Raw genomic sequence first — 17,548 nt, forward strand, 5'->3', positions numbered from 1 at the left:
CACTCCTCCTTGGGCTTCCTTCTTCTCAACTGTTGCTCGTTCGACTCCCCATGATTGATGGTTTTGAGCCATATCTTCGATGAGGGCACTAGCTTCAGGATAAGGTTTGTTCATCAGAGCACCGCCTGCGGCAGCGTCGATGGTCATCTTTGTGTTGTAATGAAGTCCATTATAGAAGGTTTGAATGATTAACCAATTTTCTAAACCATGATGTGGGCATGTTCGTAATAACTCTTTATATCTCTCCCAAGCTTCGAACAACGATTCTCCTTGGTTTTGGGTAAATCTAGTTATATGGTTTTGAAGAACGGCGGTTTTACTCGGGGGAAAATATCTAGCAAGAAAAACTCTTCTAAGGTTATCCCAAATCGTAATGGAACTGGGTGGAAGGGAATCTAACCATGATAGGGCTTTATCTCTGAGGGAAAAAGGAAATAATCTTAAACGTATTGCCTCAGGAGAAGCTCCATTGGTTTTAAAAGTGTCTGCTAATTGAAGAAATATTTTTAAATGTTGGTTTGGGTTCTCAGTAGCGAGACCCGCGAATTGTCTCTGTTGCACTAGTTGCAACAGGGATGGTTTATGTTCAAAATTATTAGCTGGGATGGTTGGGTTTACTATACTAGAACTAGGTTCTTCGTTTGATGGTTGAGCGAAATACTTAAGAGGTCTTTGGTTTTGATCTTCGGCCATAGCTCTCTTAATTCTATGAAAGAATAAACGTGCGCGAGCGTAACGTTCAGGTTCCGCCAGAGGGTATACTAAGCTTAAACTTCCGGTGCTGTGAGTTCTTCGCATTGACCGGCGGGAAATAGCCTAAGTCTAAACGATATAACAACAGGAAAATGAAATTTGACGAAATTGGTCCCCGGCAACGGCGCCAAAATCTTGATGCGGTTTTTTCGCAAGTATACGAACGCGTCAGAGTAATATAAAAGATTGTCGAATCCACAGAGACCAAGTGTCAATCTATCATTATCTATTGTGATGTTGCTTATCAAAGGCGATCGAAATAGGTGTTTTTGGAGTGTGCAATGAAAAGTAAAATATTGAAATAAAATATAATTAATAAAGACAGGGTCGAATGTAATTCACGTAATCAATTAATAATCCAAGTACTTGCTAATAGAATTACTTATGGGCAATGTTTCCTACTTTGAAAAGAACTGATTTAATAGGAACTGTCGCTTTCGTGTATTCAGAACCGAGTTGTACTCCCTAATCAAACCCTCTTATTGTCACTTATAAAAAGGCACGCATTGCGTTAGAGTAGTAAACCTATTTTTAAGAAATATAGTATCTTGACTAAGTTGAAAAGTATTATAACCTGGATTTCTTAACCAAAAGAGGTTCTTACGAACCAGACTCTAAACTTATAAACGCGTCCGAAAATAGTTTTAAAATCTCTTTTCTTCTTAATGTTAAAAACTCCTAATGAACTAGACAAAGCGTTTTCGCTGTTTTTGAAATAGTTAAAAACAATTAAGTTTAAAAAGACGTTGGACGGCTTTCGATCTTACCCAACGGAATTAAAGTGCGGGAAAACTTAAGTTGAAAGTTAAAATAGCCCTTAAGTGTTTCTACGAACAATTGTACGGATTACTGGTTCAATTACGATCCTTACATTCTAACCTTATAAATTTAGTTAGACATGGTAAAGTAAAAGTGCATTAAAATAAATAAAAGTAGTGCGAGTGCGAGAAATAAATAATTTAAAGCGAGTGCGAGGAAATAAATAATTTAAAGCGAGTGCGAGGAAATAAATAAAGTAAAGCGAGTGTGAGGAAATAAATAATTTAAAGCGAGTGCGAGGAAATAAATAAAAGTAAAGCGAGTGCGAGGAAATAAATAAAAGTAAAGCGAGTGCGAGGAAATAAATAAAGTAAAGGGAGTGCGGGAAAATAAATAAGATAAAGACAAGTAATAAAAACCTGCTCCAATCGGAGGGTTGAATAAATTGCAAAGCGGAAATGAAAATGGCGGCAGGATTAACTTCCTTCCAAAGTGCTCCTAATTCGATTACAGACTCTATCACAGACTCGATTACACAATTGTGGTAACACTCCAATGCGAAGCGATTACCACTTTATAAAACTGAATATATGCCTAAGTGAAACAAAGTTGCTCTGAGTTTGCCTCTGCTCTAAGTTTGGATGATTGTAAAAGTGAATTCGAGTTTCTATTTATAAGCAAGTAAAAAGATGGAACTGACTTGGATGCCCTTCAACTTGAAAATGGGAGGGAAACTATTTTCCTCTTGTGGCGCCCGCCACAAGCACAAAATGAGGCGCCTTAGTGCAAGTAGTGGGGAACGTGGAAGTTGAGGGAAGTTGAGCTTGGACACGTCATGGCAGGGTCTATGGCGCCAGCCATGGGGTAGGCCACAAGAACAAAATGCTGAACCTTAGGGTTTTTGGCTCTTTTTCGCTCCTTTTCTCGATCGGGGCTCCGATTAAAGTAAAAACCTGAAAACAAAGGAAAACATAGCAATAACACAACAAAATGATAATAAAACAACTAGAATGCATGTGAAATCGGAGTCGAAAATATGGTAAATTTTAGTGTTATCACGATGCTTCACTATACTAACGTCGGATTCTGAAGCATAGTCAACTCAATCATCCAAATCGTACACACATGATGCCAAATTTAATTACTCATTTATTCTTTGATTCATTCTGTCTTTTAATCGTATTAATACAGAAAATACATAAAATAAACAGCTATCAAATGCATGGTTTCATAAGTGGCTCTGATACCTCTGAAGGAGCAGAGCGATCCTAATGCAGCGGAATTTTAAAAAATTCTCCTTTAGTGATCCTTACGAATGGGCATGATCAGTAATAGAATCTTTACCTCTTGTAGCGATTGAAACCTTTGATGCAGATCTACAGAGCGATCACGAATGTTGAATGATGACAACGCCTATACTCAATCCACATAAATGAATTCCTTCAATCTCAGTGCTATGTGTTACGAATGAAGGCTTTAAGTGAGGTAGAATATGCACAATAGGAGGAGGCACAGACAGGATCAGGCTAGATGCCGTCACAGAAAAAAATGTTGGCGCGTACCCTTCAGGCACAAAATTTGGTGGCATTTCCCACGGGAGTCCAACAGGCATGGTAGGAACAGATTGGTTAGCAACCACAAGCACAAATGATGAAGCAATTTCTGAAATGACAATCCTCGGAGGAGGAGGAGTTGTAGGAGATAGAGACAGTTGGTTCTGAGCAGCTACCACATACTATATCAACGATGTGAGTCTGGAAATTTCATCCTTAAGCTCTCTGTTCTCTTGTTCAAGATGCTCCCTTTTCAGTCTATTAGCTAGGGTCTTATAGTGATGAGTTAGCTGAGGGAGAAGAGCGATCCAAATGCAACGGAATTTAAAAACTTTCTCCTTTAGTGATCCTTACGAATGGGCATGATCAATGATAGAATCGTTACCTCTTGTGGCGATTGAAACTTTTGATGCAGATCTACAGAGCGATCACGAACATTGAATGGTGGCAACGCCTCTACTCAGTCCATACGAACAAATCCCTTCAATCTCAGTGCTAGCTGCTACGAATGAAAGCTTTGAGTGAGTGAGAGAGAGAGAGAGAGAGAGAGAGAGAGAGAAACGAAATTACAACTGCACAAATGCTTTTGCACAAGGGATCTATTTATAAAACCACTTGTGTGGGTTGCATGCTAAAAAGCCCACTTAAGTGTATGTGGCCCATATCTTATGATATGCCAAAATCACTTAAGTGTGTGGTGCCTTACTGTAGCGGGGTATTCGTTACCATTAGAGATATTGACTAAATCCAAGGTAAATCATACAAAGTCGAGTCGCCACCGCACTTCTATTTATCCAAAGGAATGGTTAGAAAGCGAACAAAAACCTAAAAGTTTTAACAAAACTAGTAAAAGAAACAGAGATTTGGGTAAGGGGGTTGGTCATGTAATGGGAAGGTGTTAGGTGTAATGCCCTTCTAAAATACCCCAATAATTAATTAAAACAACCAAACATAAATCAGAGTGGATATGCAATTTAAGGGTGTCACACTTGACACTTCACACCATGTTCCAAATTAACTCGTCATGCTCATTTATTCATCGAAATAAACATTTGCATAATTCGCAACGGATAGAAATTAACAACATGCAAAACATGTAACACATTACATGTAAAACTATTCAACAACCAACACATGAAACAAGGTAAAACATCCCGTCCCGATGTTACATCTACCAGAGAATGACCCACTAAGGAACTACACTAGACTCCAAACACTAGCTTCTACTCAATCACTGCTCGTTACCTGAAACATAGTTGTAAGGGTGAGTTCCTCAATCGATATAATAAGCATAATAAATTATCATGTAATGTTAAGTAAGTTAACACATTCAATCACCCTAATCAGATCACACAATCAGTAACGGCAATATCAACTCCAAAATCATACTCAACACAATCACAAAACAACACGTATAATATTGGAATACATCCATTCATATTATACGCCATACATACATTATGCAATGAGACTCCATGCATGCGGTACCGACTATTCGTGAACATATAGTTCAACCTCACCGATCAAATCCAGATACGGCTACCAAGCTCACTAGTCCCACTCATTTGAGACCTAGTGACTCACTCACTAATTCCTCACCATGGGAATTAGCTACCACCCTGAAGGCCATGCTATGCACGCTAATCACCTAGCATGCAAACATCAACAACAATCCATAATAATTCACTCACTAATTCCTCACCATGGGAATTAGCTACCACCATAAAGGCCATACTATGCACGCTAAATCACCTAGCATGCAAACAACAACAACAACAATCCAAGATGGACATATGCTCACACTCTAAGCCATAAACAGTCCATTCACAATTGCATACATAACAGATACATTCACAACATTATGCATACAATCATACATCATCAGCATATTATCACAAAATCATATCATGTCATGCCAATTAATAATCACAGTATTAGCACACTCTACTAATACCTACACTGCTCAAAACAACGGGAAATGATCCCTACTATATCATACATCAGCTAAATTACATCACCCAGCTGAAACGACCAAAACTGCACAACAACAGCTCAGAAAAATCACAATTCTGCCCATACGCGTATTGCCTAGTCCCATACGCGTATGGCTCATTTCTCAGCCAATCCCATACGCGTATCACCTGTCTCATACGCGTATGCTACGCGTACCACTTCCTCATACGCGTACCAACAGAGACCAAACCATGTTCAAATCATCATCTTCCTCATCCATACGCGTATCACCTAGTGCCATACGCGTACCTGACCATCTCATACGCGTATTGCCTAGTGCCATACGCGTATGACCAGAAACCAATTTTCCAGATCTGCTATGGTTTTCTCTGCTACCAAATTCTTCAGATCCAACCTTCCACAGTCCAATTTTTCACAGTGTTCGTTCATATCATCTAATACGAATCATACCCTATTCAATTTCACAAATTCTAACATTATTCCATCTAATTCCTATGAATTTCCTTCAATTATGATCCAAATTTCGTTCATCCAATATTTCACAAATTTCAGCATACATCATTCTAATCAGAGTCAAATCAATGGTTTATCACTACCCATTACATGTTAACCCGTAATACCCATCAAACGACGATAAACCCCCCTACTTGAGTTAATCCGGCAACCTTTTGCTTCCAGCTTTTTCCTTTCTTCAACCCTCGTTCTCTTGCCCTTTGCCCTTTTCCACTTTAGAGTCGTTTCTCTGTTTTCACGTGAAAACCCTTTTTACCAAATGGGACCTTTTTATTTCCAACTCTATTATTCCAATAATAATAATAATAATCCAATAATAATAATCCAATTATTTAATTAATTTAATAAATATTATATTAATTTAAATTAAATAATTATCCTTATTTCATCGGGGTGTTACAACTCTCCCCCACTAAAAGAGTTTTCGTCCTCGAAAACATACCTCAAGCGAATAACTCCGGATAAGACTCCTTCATCTGACTCTCAAGTTCCCAAGTCACATTGCCACCTGCTGGTCCTCCCCAAGCTACCTTTACCAAAGCAATCTCTTTACCCCGCAACTGCTTCAACTCTCGATCCTCGATCCTCATAGGTGATGTTTCAACAGTCAGGTTATCTCTCACCTGTACATCATCTACTTGGACCACATGCGACGGATCAGGAATGTATCTCCTCAACTAAGACACATGAAAAACCTCATGCAAATTTGCAAGTGACGGCGGTAAAGCGATATGATAGGCTACCTCCCCTATCCTCTCCAAAATCTGATAAGGACCAATAAATCGAGGTGTCAACTTCTTCGACTTCAAAGCTCGACCAACCCCAGTTATCGGAGTAACACGAAGGAACACATGATCTCCCTCTTGAAACTCAAGTGACTTCCTCCTCTTGTCGTGATAACTCTTCTGACGACTCTGAGCAATCCTCATCTTCTCCTGAATCATCTTAATCTTTTCCGTAGTTTGTTGAACAATCTCTGGTCCAACCACAGCACTCTCACCGGACTCATACCAACATAAAGGTGTCCGACATCTCCTACCATACAAAGCTTCAAACGGTGCCATACCAATGCTCGAATGAAAACTATTGTTGTAGGTAAACTTAATCGAAGGTAAATAACAATCCCAAGCACCTCCTTTTTCCAAAACACAAGTCCTCAAAAGATCCTCCAGTGACTGAATCGTCCTCTCAGTCTGACCATCAGTCTGCGGATGATATGCAGAACTCAATCTCAGCTTAGTTCCCAAAGCCCTCTGCAAACCTTCCCAGAACTTCGATGTAAATCTAGGATCTCTATCCGAAACAATACTCAACGGAATACCATGCAAACTTACAATTTTCTCGATATACAACTCAGCTAATCTCTCTAACGGATAATCCATTCTGATCGGAATGAAATGAGCCGATTTTGTCAATCTGTCAACAATCACCCAAATAGCTTTAAAATTCTTAATTGTCCTCGGTAAACCAGAAACAAAATCCATACTGATACTATCCCACTTCCACTCTGGGATAGCCAACGGTTGCATTAGCCCAGACGGCTTCTGATGCTCAATCTTTGACTTCTGACAAGTCAAACAAGAATAAACAAAACTCGCAATTTCTCTTTTCATTCCCGGCCACCAAAATAACTTTTTCAAATCATGATACATCTTCGTAGCCCCAGGATGAATACTCAGGCCACTACGATGTCCTTCCTCAAGAATACTCTTCTTAAGTTCGGTAACATCCGGAATACACACCCGATTACCAAATTTCAAAACACCATTCTCATCAACTCTGAATTCACCACCTTGACCTTGATTCACTAGAGTCAACTTATCAACCAAAAGCACATCGGATTTCTGACCCTCTCTAATCTCATCCAGAATACCACTCGTTAACTTCAACATTCCCAATTTAACACTATTGTGAGTACTCTCACACACCAAACTCAAGTCTCTAAACTGCTCAATTAAATCCAATTCCTTAATCATTAACATAGACATATGCAATGATTTCCGACTCAATGCATCAGCTACTACGTTTGCTTTACCCGGATGGTAATTCAAACCAAAGTCATAATCCTTCAGAAACTCTAACCATCTCCTCTGTCTCATATTCAGCTCTTTCTGATCAAACAAATACTTTAAACTTTTATGGTCACTGAAAACCTCAAATCTTGACCCGTACAAGTAATGCCTCCATAACTTCAGAACAAATACCACAGCTGCCAACTCTAAATCGTGTGTCGGATAGTTCCTCTCATGAACCTTCAGTTGTCTCGAAGCATAAGCTACAACCTGCTTATTCTGCATCAAAACACCACCCAAACCCAACAATGAAGCATCACAGTAAACCTCAAATGGTTCCGACGGACTCGGTAATATCAGAATAGGAGCAGTAGTTAACCTTTTCTTTAACTCTTGGAAACCTTCTTCACATTTTGAGTCCCAAACAAACGCTTGCCCCTTTCTAGTCAACATCGTCAACGGTAACGCCAACTTAGAAAATCCCTCAATGAATTTCCTATAATAACCTACAAGTCCAAGAATACTCCTTATCTCAGAAACTGACTTCGGAGCTTCCCACTTAGATACCGCTTCTATCTTAGAAGGATCAACAGCAACACCACCTCTTGAAATCACATGACCAAGAAAACTAACCTCTTCTAACCAAAATTCACACTTAGACATCTTAGCAAATAACTTCTTTTCTCGTAGAACTCCTAAAACCATTCTCAAATGCTCAGCATGCTCTTCTTCCGATTTCGAATACACCAAAATATCGTCAATAAACACCACAACAAACTTGTCTAGGTAAGAATGGAAAATCCTATTCATATACTCCATAAATACTCCAGGCGCATTAGTCACACCAAAAGGCATTACAGAATACTCATAATGTCCATACCTTGTTCTGAAAGCAGTCTTCTGAATATCCCCAGTTTTCACACGTATCTGATGATAACCCGATCTCAAATCTATTTTGCTGAACACACTCGCACCAACCAACTGATCCATCAAATCATCAATCCTCGGCAAGGATACCGATTCTTGATCGTCACTTTATTTAGTTGCCTGTAGTCCACACACAACCTCATAGTACCTTCTTTCTTCTTAACCAATAACACTGGTGCGCCCCACGGTGACACACTCGGACGAATAAATTTCTTGTCCAACAGATCTTCCAACTGACTCTTCAATTCAGTTAACTCAGCAGCAGACATACGGTACGGAGCCATCGATATCGGCCTAGTACCAGGTACCAAATCAATCGAGAACTCAACTTCACGCTCTGGTGGTAATTCATTCACTTCTTCAGGAAACACGTCAGGAAAATCATACACCACGGCTAGATCGCAATTCACCAGTTTATCTTTAGCCTCCAAAGTCGCTAACAGCATAAACAACTCTGCCCCATCTGCTACTGCCTCATTCACCTGCCTTGCTGATAGAAACAAACTCTTTCCCTCCTCAATCTCAGGAAAGATCACCGTCTTATCAAAACAGTTGATATAAACTCGGTTAAACACCAACCAGTTCATACCCAGGATAACATCAATCTGCACAGTGGAAGACACACGAGGTCCATCCCAAAGTCTCTACCAAAAATACTCAAAGGACAATTCAAACAAACTGAAGTAGTAGTCACTGAACCCTTCGCAGGAGTATCAATCACCATACTACCATGCATCTCAGATATCTCTAATTTAAGTTTCACAGCACAATCCAAAGATATAAAGGAATGAGTCGCACCTGTGTCAATAATAGCTACAAGAGGAAAGCCATTAATATAACACGTACCTCGGATCAAACGATCATCTGCAGAAGTCTCAGAACCCGATAAAGCAAAGACCTTGCCCCCCGACTGGTTCTCTCTCTTCGGCTTAGGACACTGTGGACTGATATGACCCACCTCTCCACAGTTAAAACAAGTCACAGTCTTCAACCGGCACTCTGCAGCCAAGTGACCACCTTTTCCACACTTGAAACACTTCTTCTCATTACTTGTACACTCATGGATACGATGTCCAGCCTGACCACATCTATAACACTTAGCAGGGGCACTGGAGTCTCCCCCACTCTAGGCCTCCTCATCCCACTCTGCCTCTGGAAACCTTTGCCAACTGCATACGATTTTCCACGATCATTCTGATTCTTGCCTTTCCTATCAACCCTTTGCTGATAGCTCTCCGCTCTGGCCTTGGTATCCTGTTCAAAAATCCTGCAACAGTCAACCAAGTCAGAAAACACTCTAATCCGCTGATACCCAATAGCTTGCTTGATCTCGGGACGTAACCCGTTCTCAAACTTCACACATTTGGAAAATTCCCCAGTAGCCTCATTATAGGGAGTGTAATACTTCGACAGCTCTGTGAACTTAGCAGCATACTCAGTAACAGACCGGTTGCCCTGCTTCAATTCTAAGAACTCTATCTCTTTCTTTCCTCTGACATCCTCGGGAAAGTACTTCCTCAGGAATCTTTCTCTGAACACCGCCCAAGTGATCTCAGCACCCCCAGCAGCTTCCAACTCAGTGCGGGTAGCAACCCACCAATCATCTGCTTCCTCTGACAGCATATGCGTACCGAACCTGACCTTCTGGTTATCGGCACACTCAGTCACTCGGAAGATCCTCTCAATCTCCTTCACCCACTTCTGAGCACCATCTGGATCGTATGCTCCCTTAAACATTGGAGGATTGTTCTTCTGGAACTCACTCAGTTGACGAGCAACTCCCATTCCCACAACATTCGGATTCCCTCCAAGTACTCCAGCTAGCATACCCAGAGCCTCAGCAATCGCAGCATCGTCTCTACCTCTTCCAGCCATTCTATTCTGAAAGTCCAACAAGCTAAAACAATAAGTACTGATAGGGTTACACAACACCTATCCCGTACAGGGGAACAGAATAATTACGACTCGACTCGACCGACTATGCTCTGATACCACTAATGTAACACCCTTCTAAAATACCCCAATAATTAATTAAAACAACCAAACATAAATCAGAGTGGATATGCAATTTAAGGGTGTCACACTTGACACTTCACACCATGTTCCAAATTAACTCGTCATGCTCATTTATTCATCGAAATAAACATTTGCATAATTCGCAGCGGATAGAAATTAACAACATGCAAAACATGTAACACATTACATGTAAAACTATTCAACAACCAACACATGAAACAAGGTAAAACATCCCGTCCCGATGTTACATCTACCAGAGCATGACCCACTAAGGAACTACACTAGACTCCAAGCACTAGCTTCTACTCAATCACTGCTCGTTACCTGAAACATAGTTGTAAGGGTGAGTTCCTCAATCGATATAATAAGCATTATAAATTATCATGTAATGTTAAGTAAGTTAACACATTCAATCACCCTAATCAGATCACACAATCAGTAACGGCAATATCAACTCCAAAATCATACTCAACACAATCACAAAACAACACGTATAATATTGGAATACATCCATTCATATTATACGCCATACATACATTATGCAATGAGACTCCATGCATGCGGTACCGACTATTCGTGAACATATAGTTCAACCTCACCGATCAAATCCAGATACGGCTACCAAGCTCACTAGTCCCACTCATTTGAGACCTAGTGACTCACTCACTAATTCCTCACCATGGGAATTAGCTACCACCCTGAAGGCCATGCTATGCACGCTAATCACCTAGCATGCAAACATCAACAACAATCCATAATAATTCACTCACTAATTCCTCACCATGGGAATTAGCTACCACCATAAAGGCCATACTATGCACGCTAAATCACCTAGCATGCAAACAACAACAACAATCCAAGATGGACATATGCTCACACTCTAAGCCATAAACAGTCCATTCACAATTGCATACATAATAAATACATTCACAGCATTATGCATACAATCATACATCATCAGCATATTATCACAAAATCATATCATGTCATGCCAATTAATAATCACAGTATTAGCACACTCTACTAATACCTACACTGCTCAAAACAACGGGAAATGATCCCTACTATATCATACATCAGCTAAATTACATCACCCAGCTGAAACGACCAAAACTGCACAACAACAGCTCAGAAAAATCACAATTCTGCCCATACGCGTATTGCCTAGTCCCATACGCGTATGGCTCATTTCTCAGCCAATCCCATACGCGTATCACCTGTCTCATACGCGTATGCTACGCGTACCACTTCCTCATACGCGTACCAACAGAGACCAAACCATGTTCAAATCATCATCTTCCTCATCCATACGCGTATCACCTAGTGCCATACGCGTACCTGACCATCTCATACGCGTATTGCCTAGTGCCATACGCGTATGACCAGAAACCAATTTTCCAGATCTGCTATGGTTTTCTCTGCTACCAGATTCTTCAGATCCAACCTTCCACAGTCCAATTTTTCACAGTGTTCGTTCATATCATCTAATACGAATCATACCCTATTCAATTTCACAAATTCTAACATTATTCCATCTAATTCCTACGAATTTCCTTCAATTATGATCCAAATTTCGTTCATCCAATATTTCACAAATTTCAGCATACATCATTCTAATCAGAGTCAAATCAATGGTTTATCACTACCCATTACATGTTAACCCGTAATACCCATCAAACGACGATAAACCCCCCTTACCTGAGTTAATCCGGCAACCTTTTGCTTCCATCTTTTTCCTTTCTTCAACCCTCGTTCTCTTGCCCTTTGCCCTTTTCCACTTTAGAGTCGTTTCTCTGTTTTCACGTGAAAACCCTTTTTACCAAATGGGACCTTTTTATTTCCAACTCTATTATTCCAATAATAATAATAATAATAATAATCCAATAATAATAATCCAATTATTTAATTAATTTAATAAATATTATATTAATTTAAATTAAATAATTATCCTTATTTCATCGGGGTGTTACATTAGGCACCCAAAACATCCTAGGTACTCCTAGGGAGCCCTTTTCATATTTGTTATAAAGGTTGTTTTTTTTTTCTTTGTGCAAAATTTGTTTGTGCAAACATGATTGAAGAGATGAGAAGAGAATATACAAGTTTATTTACATTTTGTGTTTGAATGGATAAACCCATTGCCTACGTACCATCTTATAAAAAGATTAGGATCAAAACCTCGTAGTTCGGGGTAAAAATCTCAAAACAAGTTGGTGAATTGATTGGTCCAAAAGCCTTAAGGTCTTTTGTTATCAACGGGAGAAAACTCAACCAAACCACAAATCCACCATGTGAGGATAGCTTCAACATGCTAGTGAGGGGTTAACCCTTTAATAAGCATGGAAGACTCATTGTCCATCACTTAGGATATAGGTGAGTAGTACATCTACCACAAGGATAACTCAAACCTAATAGCTAAAGGTTATGAAATTTTTTGATTAAGAAGTGGCCATTGGAACCACAAAAAGAAATTTGAATGGGTTATATTTACCAATTAGAAGTATATACAAAATGGTCAAAGTTGACTTAAAGATTCAATTCAAAATAAGTGTTATGAAAAGAAAGTTTGAAAATCAAAAGCATAAGGTTTAGGTTTCTAATGTTTGAAAACAAAAATTAAATGTTTGCACAAAAGGTTTTGGCTTGGGTTAGAGTGGAGAAAAGAAGAAGAAGGGCTAAGCCCTAAGGAAAACAAAAAGAAAAGGGATGAAGAATCAAAACCATAATGGAGTTCCTCTCTTGAGATCATATTGATGATCCAAGTAGTTCCCATCCTTTGGAATAAGCAACCACAAAGCATAAGCAAATCAAACAAGTCTCATAAGAGATCCTCAATGTATCTTGTATCTTCCATTTGGATGAACATGGCAATGGTCCTCCAATTAAGCTCAAACGGAAACTCCTAGCACAAAAACACACACATCAAAAGTTCCATGAAGTAAAACAAGAATGGACAAGAGTGAGTTTAGAGATTTGGTCCTTCCAATCCATCTTCATCATTAAGATTCTTTTTTCTCCAATTTTGCATAAGGAAAAGGTCCTAGAATCTAAGTCCCAAACTCTTCATTTCTTTGCATAGGGAAAGTCCTAGAAACTAAGTCCATTTCTTTGCATTTGGTTTACCACAATCAAAACAAAACACAAGCAAAATAATATATACACAATTATGTGCTCAACTGAGCAAAAGGCAAATGGCATTAACATAAACATGTGCTCAAGTGAGCAAAGAGAAAAGCAAATGGATAATATGTGCAAGAATAGTAAATTGCATAAAAGTAAATTGCATAAAGTAAATGTTAATTGTCAATAGTTAGTGTTAGTAGTTAGTGTGCCATAAGGCAAATTTAGCGCTATATTAAGCAATCGTAATTGGACTTATGTAGAAGTCACAACTATCTGAGGCCGGTCAATAATAATGTAGGCAACAAACACAATTTAGGAGTCTTGATTAGTGAACCAAGTCCCAACAACTTGCCATGCCAAAAAGAAGAAGAGAAATGATCTTGTATTGGTTTAAGCCTTTTGCATGATTTAGAAGATAACTTATCCTTAATGCAAAGCCATTCATTTGATCAATTGATCAAGATGAATTAGATTTGAATCAAGGAAGGTTAAATCTCCTTAATCAATGCTAACTTATCAACCTTCAACTCATTGATCAAAAAAAAAAAGAAGTAGAAGAAGAAGAAGGAGAAGATGGATAAGAAAAATGGAAATGGCAAAATTAAAATGCATTAAATGAAATACAATGTACCAATCCTCATATGTTGACCAATAACATTGAAAGTCAAGGTCAAACAATCAAAAACAGAAGTGGGATGAAGATTGGAGGTCAAGAAATGAATAAACTATTTTTGGCATTTTTTAATATTTAAAATAAACTTGAATTAAAATAAATGGAAAGGTCAAACTTCAAAATTACTTCAAATCAACCTTGGAAGGTCCAAGTAATTTATCCCAAGCTCAACAAGATCAAACAAAGTTTGACAAAAAATTTCAGCATTTTTTAAAGTCAGAAACTAATTTTAATCAATTAAAAATGAATAAAAATAACCTAATTGAACTAAAATCTCAAATAAATCTCAAATCAATTCAAAAATTGATGAGAATATTTTTCATAGATCCATCATCATTCAAATAGGTTAGGAAAATATTTTTGTATTTTTTGAATATCAAAAACTATTTAAAATGAATTAAAAATAACCAGAAAAGAGAAAATTCACAAAAAATATCAAATGACAAAATAAAAAATTAATAAAAATCATAAATAGAAACTAGAATTTATTTGGGAAATAATGCAATTGGTCCCATAATTTTTGGATAAAAAATGAGAGATGTGGATTTTTGAAAATAATTGGAATTAAAGAGATTAAAACCAGAAAATAAAAATGCAAAAAAACGTGGAGCGTTAGATCTGAGCTCATTAATTGAGCTGGCAGATCACACACTCCTAAGGCGCACGCCTATGGTGATCCACGGTCAATACACGCGCATGAGAAAGAAATAGAAGCCATAACAAGCAATGGCTAGGATTCAATCTGGGAAATAGATCCAATGGCCAGAATTCAAACTGGATATGATGAAGCCACCGGAGCCACCGTCTTCTCCGGTGAGCTTCAGGATTCTGGCCAAATTGCAAAAACTCAAACCTTAACCAAATCGTGCAATCTATACATCAATAGAAAGCTGGGATGATGTACATCATCCCTGTACCATCCATTTTCCCTCTAGATCTCCATAGTGTGAGAAATCAGAGATGGAAAAATCTGGTGTTCATCATGAACTTAATGGATTTCAAAAATTAAATGCACAAACATGATGCCTCTATTGAGAGGACTTCAGCCAACACAAAATCTAAGCCAAAAGGTCAATGGATTAGGAGAATCGAAGAAAATACCAGTTGGAATGTAAGCTTGAGTTCTGGTAATTTGATCACTATGCCTTGCTTGCTTTGCTTAAACAGAAGTTCTATGAGGTAAATGATGAAGGTTTAGAAGCACTAGATCTGAGAATTCAACCAGATGAAGCTGAATTTAGATCTGAAAAAAAATGAGAAAAGTGAGCTTGCTTCTTTAGTGATGGTTAGGGAGAGAATTCTGCAGCATTTCAGGTTGAATTAGGCGTGTGAAATGGAGGGAATGGAGTCTCTATTTATAGAGGGAGTGGCAAGAAGAGTGTGAAATGATCCGTGTGCATGGCATGTGAAGCTTCATTGCATGGGCTTGCATGATCATGCACAAGGCCCAAAAACAATGCCAAATGAGTTCTGAACACCAGCCAGATGGAATTGGACGTGTGAATTGCAAGGCAATTGCTTATGCACCAAGATTTCAAGTGAATTCTCCATTTGTACCTAAACATTCATCTCTTCGAAAGTCCCATTTAGAAAATCCAAACATAGGCATGTGGGTAATGGTTGGAAAGGTCTTTGTATAAGGAACAAATTTTATGTTGGACAAAAACTCATTTGAAGTGTGGAAGTTTATGAAATTTGAGTTTAAAGTGTGATATGCAAAACATGTCAAGGCAAGGTTTCTAAAATTGGCCAATTTTCAAGCCCTTCTGTTTTGATGATGCAAGCTTCAAATGAAAAAGCCACCAACATTAAAGTTGTAGATCTTTTCAATACAATCAAAATGGACTTAAATTTTGCATCATTTGGATTTTTGATGAAGGAGTTATGGGCACTTGAAGTTGGACTTTTTTGACTTTTAATGCCTTTGTCCAAAAAGGACCTATAATGTCTTGCATTATCACATGTGTTTCCTTTGAGATTTTGAGATTTTTTTCAACATAAAATTTTAATTAAACATCTTAAGATTTCCAATGCATTTGATCCCACCTCAAAATCATAAAAAATGAATGAGTTATGTCCTTGGGAAGTTGACCCACAATTAGGGTTTCAGCCAAAATGACCTATAATGTATTGGAATGGAAGATGGTCTTCCAAGCTTCAAATCAAATTTTGATGAACATGAAAGTTGTTCATATTGTCCTTAAGAACATGTTTGCTTTTGGGACCATCTCCATTTGATCAACACATAAAAAGTTAGGTCTCAGTGCATTTCAAGATAGTCAGATGAATTGACTGATCAACTTTTCAAGTCCACACCCCATATATTGATGAATTGATGATTGAGGATACTCAAATAAGTTCAAGTATGCATGAAATGATGAATTAAAGAACTTACCTTGATTTTATTTGACCATGGGCTGAGGTTGCTTCATGGGCAAGGCATTGTGATGCACAGATGAATTAGGGTTTCTCTGGGGAGCAAACCTCAAATCCTTTGACTTGCCTTGATAAAAAATGATGCATTGAGGTACTAGGGAGGCACATTTGATGGATGAGAGCTTTGGGAACCATTACCATGCTTGCTATCATCTCCTCTTGACCATGTTTTTGTACATAGGATCTCCTAGAAGCTTTGGACCTTGTGATTGCTCAAGCTACAAACAAAAGATGTTAGTGACATATTTTTGTGCTTTTGGTTAGTAATCAAAATAAGAAAAGCAATGATATACAATTCAAGCATGCTTGGTGACCTCAAACCACCCTCAAGAAGTCCCACCTAAAGGGAAAAGGAACCAAGATGCTCAAAGATCCTTGAGGCTATGCAATGCAATGTTATGATGCCATGAGGGATCTTAGGGACAAAATTGGGGTCTTACACTTACCATAGTTTGTATTCTACTTAAGTACACCATACCTTACGATGTTCTACAATTCACTTAACTTCACCGTACCTTACGGTGTTCCTTAGTTACTCTATCTCTCATCAATCCGTCCTTTTGTGTGGGACGTTGTAGGTTTTCGCGACATTAGCAATTATATTAAATCACGTATTTAACATAATAAATAATGAGCGGTATCTAGAAACACATCATTTCTATCCAAGACACGAAAATCTCATGTGATCTGACAAATCCTTTTGTGATAATACTTATGTGTATAATTACCCTTTTGCCCTTATGTCTATATTGAACACAAGGCATAAGCCGTGTCATCCTTGTCCTGTTCAATATTGGGCCCGTAGACAT

The 17,548-nt window shown here is 38.4% G+C and overlaps 1 non-coding gene across 1 annotated transcript; it reads left to right on the forward strand.

Annotated features, from left to right (window-relative positions):
- The first annotated feature begins 202 nt into the window (after positions 1–202).
- On the forward strand, positions 203–309 carry LOC127099920 (small nucleolar RNA R71). The gene has a single exon (XR_007794382.1). It is a non-coding gene; the product is annotated as a small nucleolar RNA R71 (small nucleolar RNA).
- Positions 310–17,548: the final 17,239 nt, after the last annotated feature.

Source organism: Lathyrus oleraceus, chromosome 6, assembly GCF_024323335.1.
Source record: "Lathyrus oleraceus cultivar Zhongwan6 chromosome 6, CAAS_Psat_ZW6_1.0, whole genome shotgun sequence".
In the NCBI taxonomy this organism is placed as follows: domain Eukaryota; kingdom Viridiplantae; phylum Streptophyta; class Magnoliopsida; order Fabales; family Fabaceae; genus Lathyrus; species Lathyrus oleraceus.